Genomic DNA, 4972 nt, shown 5'->3' on the forward strand with positions numbered 1-4972 from the left:
CTCTCTGTATTCAAACTCTTTTCATTAGACATAGTCAACCACAGATTTGCACTGATTTACTGAAAACCAACAATCCTACCCAATAGTAGAATAATTACTCAGCTAGTCTTTCACTCCATGTTTCTTTCCTAACTTCCCACGCTAAATGAGTTGCTTCAAGCAACAGTGGAAGGTGGTGTAGTCATCGATGTCAAATTACAGATGCCTCCCCTTTTAATAGGGCTGTAGCCATCCTATTTTCTACCTACAAAGCCAGAACCACTTTGCTTCTATTGAGTAACATCTGATTCTACAAATGATCACATGGAAACCAGTGAAGCTCCTTGTTGAAGATGCTGCCCATGGCATAAACCCTACCTGGACATGAAATTCACTGCAATGGCTCAATTCTGGTGGCTGCTGAAACCCAAAAGGCTACCAAGTGCTTTGAGTTGCACAGTCAATGATTTAAAGCGATAATGTTCCATATCCAGTTATCACTTAAACACCACAGAGATTTGGGATTAGTAAAAGGTGAGTATTCCAACGGTCATTCGGGTCTCCCTGACACGGCTCACTACGGGCAGCTTTTCTTGTATGCTGGACTGTCTAAACCTACCAACTTCATGACCACGCAAACTCACGTCAGCCTGTGGCAGTGTGTGAATATACACATCAGCGAGTCCAAGAAGCGGTCCTCAGACACGCTACCAAACTTCACTGAAAGTTTACGTGGGTGAGAAGAGCGAGGACTTCTGAAGACTCGCCAGTGGAGCTCCAGCCAGGGCAAAACGATACCTACCTCAACCTCAACGCAGGACGAAGTCTCTAGAGAAGTGGCGGTAGGTGAGACTCTTCCCGTGTCATGGGTAGGTCTTTCAGTGGGACTTCAGCCCTGACTCGTCTCCAGAAGAATGCAACGCAATGCAGGTGGCCCTTTCTTCTTGTTTTTGAGCATTTACATGCCTGAAGTCATCAAGTCACTCCTGAGGGGGGGAAGAGAGAGGGGGGGAAGAGAGAGGGGGGGAAGAGAGAGGGGGGGAAGAGAGAGGGGGGGAAGAGAGAGGGGGGGAAGAGAGAGGGGGGGAAGAGAGAGGGGGGGAAGAGAGAGGGGGGGAAGAGAGAGGGGGGGAAGAGAGAGGGGGGGAAGAGAGAGGGGGGGAAGAGAGAGGGGGGGAAGAGAGAGGGGGGGAAGAGAGAGGGGGGGAAGAGAGAGGGGGGGAAGAGAGAGGGGGGGAAGAGAGAGGGGGGGAAGAGAGAGGGGGGGAAGAGAGAGGGGGGGAAGAGAGAGGGGGGGAAGAGAGAGGGGGGGAAGAGAGAGGGGGGGAAGAGAGAGGGGGGGAAGAGAGAGGGGGGGAAGAGAGAGGGGGGGAAGAGAGAGGGGGGGAAGAGAGAGGGGGGGAAGAGAGAGGGGGGGAAGAGAGAGGGGGGGAAGAGAGAGGGGGGGAAGAGAGAGGGGGGGAAGAGAGAGGGGGGGAAGAGAGAGGGGGGGAAGAGAGAGGGGGGGAAGAGAGAGGGGGGGAAGAGAGAGGGGGGGAAGAGAGAGACAAGAATTTATTCCTATGTAGAGCAGGACTATAAGGGTTGTGCTAAACTTTTCCCTGTGGGATTTCAGTGAAAGAGGTGCCTCAGTCTAGAGCTATTTCTCTGCATACAGAGTGTGTAAACCTCCAATTACAGGGGTCTGGAAAAAAAAAATAAGGACTTTTTTTTATTAGTATTAAAAGCAGCATGAACACAAGTCAGCTTGACAAGTAAAGAGATAAAAATCATTAAAAAAATAAGCACAGAATGAAGTTTTCCCTTTTTTCTCCAAAACAGTTCTCAACCTTAATCCCAGGACTGTAACAGTTCTCCAGTCTCTCCCCTGAACCACCCTTTCTGAAACAAAACACTTCTGTGGGTCCAAGTGTTGCTGCCTTTGCTCTAGGATAAATCTTTCTCCCAGGCAGATCTAACATCTCAATCATTAATATTATGCTCGCCCCGACGCTGTGGAGAAGCCCAGACACTCAGATTTCCTCCGCAGCGCTTGGGAGAGGATAATACCTTCCTACCTAGACCTCTCTGAAGAAAACGCATCAAGTTATTCAAATATTTGTTCCTAGATTTCAGCAGGTCAGACTCTGATCTCACTTTAGCGAGCGTGAGTCTGGAGTAACGACTGAAGTTCAAGACCTACACCCTTGTGTTTGGAACCAGAGTGAAGGCACTCAGTGGGCATTGGGCATCTCCCGTTAAAAGTGAAAAATCAGAGCTCTGCATGCAGAAACACTGCATGATAAAGTCCACAGTCTCAAAAAGCAAAGACGTGAATCAGGCCTGATTCTGACACTGCATCAGTATTCAGCAATGGTTTCAGTGGGACAGCTCCTTATTTACACTAGAGTAGGGAAAATCAGGATTAGACACCATCTGTCTCAGAGAGTCAAGCGACCAGAGCTGCTCTACGCGTTTGAATCCTCTTCCCCATTTCTTTAACGTCTTGCACATTCCAGGTTTTCCATTCAGCTCCAGTGACAAAAGATTTTACAAAATGACAGTCCAGATTGAGAGAACAGAAATGACAACCTCTGACAATAGAGATACCAAACTTTTACCAATGATAAGTGCTCCTTGCACACACACACTGGTCTGCAGGGGTAAATATAAGGCAGATGTCGAATGGAAATTAAACATTGTGCTCTCGGGGTGGCCTCACTTGCATTCAGAGCTTGATTTAAAACAAGGCCAGAGTTCTTTCATCATTTCTTCAAAAAGTTTCAATTCTAATGATATTCCAAACAGACACATACTTGACCTAAAACTTGGCAATGCAAGGCAATCTATGTGTAAAAAGATTAATACGGAGAATAAAAGGCGAGGCAAGTTGTCTGTGGCTAAGAGAATTTGTTCATCAAATCACTTATACTCCAGCGTTCTGTAGTGAAAAGTGAATTCAGGTGAAATATCTTTGCCCATTTTTTTCAAAGCAAATTCACAACAAACATTAATCATTTCGGAGACTGAAACAACTTGATATTCTTAAGCACAAAACAGGAGCCTAGCTATTCAGTTTAAGGACTATTTCTCTCCAAACTTCTTTAAGGCTTAAACCACATTTACATTAGCGAACGTACTCTGCCCGTTGTTATTAGGCACGGTAAAATACTACTACACATTTGCAACGACTTAGATATTCCGACTCAAGAAACACATATGTGAATGCTCTGAAGTGTTTTCTTTCGGTAATTTCTGATAATAGCTCTGTCAAAATAATGTAATAACAGACTTTTAAAAACAAAATCCCAAGACTGGGATTCTACAGTTAGTCTGGTAAGTATAAATATATGGGATGAAAAGATGTTCATAGTTACAAAAACATTTAAAAGCATAAACCAAATTCCAATTTCTTTTCTTCTTTTTTTTTTTTAAGACTAAAAATACTGAAAATGAAATTACTATATTATTTACAACTTGATTATTTAAATATACTTGTACTCTTCCTGGAAGCCATATTTTAGAACTAATTTCTTTCTTTTTTTAAACAGCTTAATATCAGACACAGTAAAACAAAAAACTTCTGAGGCCATGACTTTGTAACCTCCCTAAAGTTCTGAACACCAGAAAAGCTGGCCTGTTCACACCAGACAATCAAACACATACATAAATGTCAAGTAAAGTCCTGTATACATTCCCCCCCCCCCCCCCCCCCCCATGAAAGGAAGAAATTGTGACAAGATTTTACTTTTACATGACCTGACAAACCAGCACTTTCTGGCACAAGGAGGACAGTTATTTCCCCTTCATTTTCCAGCATAAGATTCAATCACCTGAAACACAAACCTCACTCTACCACTGAGACATTTCCAAATAAAAACAAGCTGCAAGCAGAGTCTCTCTGGCTTTTTTAAAAATCATTTTCAATTCCTTTAAAACAGAAAATATAGATGGATGGATGAACGGATGGACAGCTAGAGAAATGCCTTCAGTCATGCTTCCCCCCGCCCCCCCGCCTTAAAATTGAAAAGCATCAGTATCCAAATAGCAACAGGAAATTTTTACCTTGTGGCTAAATAGCTCACTGTTCACTTTGCAGCTGCCTCTATTTTTTGCTGGGCAAAACACCAATACAAAAGTCTTTCCTAAGAAACCAAGCTTTTGACATAAGGGCAGCGACAAACGCAAACCTACAAAGAATTTTTCCCCCGTCCCGTCGTTATAATTCCTAATTTTGTGGGATGTATTGCTGGGCTGTTTATCATAACAGTGTGCAATAAAAAGGACGACTAACTCTTGCAATTTTCTCCCTACTCCTCCCCTTGACAGGGGCCACTGATAGGGAAAGAGGCTCGGAAAAGCAGAGCAGTGAAAGGCTAAGAAACAATAGGCAACCATGGCTTTGACAATGCAGCCCTGAACCCTTTTTGCTCCCGCTGTGACACTTGCATTCAAGAGCAAGGGCGGCTGCCATCATAAGAATGGACAATGGCATGAGGAATACAAGGGAGAGGGGGGAAAAAAAAAGGAAATCAGATGAATTCAGAGCTAAGATGGCAGAGCTCTCACCTTTTCCGCTTTTTTCGAGTAATCTGGATGGAGACGTCCCGCAGAGAAGAGATAAAAAGGGTGTGCTGAACTGTTGGATGGTTCTGAAGACTTCTGCATTTGCAAACGCATTTTAGAACTATTTGTAGGGGTATATATGCTGCATGCCATCTCTCTGTCTCTGTGTGTGTGTGTGTGTGTGTGTGTCTCTCTCTCTCTTCTGTTTTATGTCCTGCTATCTCCATCACACACCTCTAATAGTATGAAGACTTTCTGCCCGTGTAAGTAAGTGAGAGTGTGTGTTCCTTAATGTTTGAATCAAGACACACGTCTGCATGCATTTCTAATCTAAGGAGCCTATAGCAGTTACTACAACTATCAATTAGTCAGCAATAGCTTGAGATCCCCATGTGTCTGGGTGAACAAAGGTGAGAAACACATGCAAATAGTACTACAGCACCTGGGT

Source organism: Dromaius novaehollandiae, chromosome 21 (assembly GCF_036370855.1).
Source record: "Dromaius novaehollandiae isolate bDroNov1 chromosome 21, bDroNov1.hap1, whole genome shotgun sequence".
Taxonomy (NCBI): Eukaryota; Metazoa; Chordata; class Aves; order Casuariiformes; family Dromaiidae; genus Dromaius; species Dromaius novaehollandiae.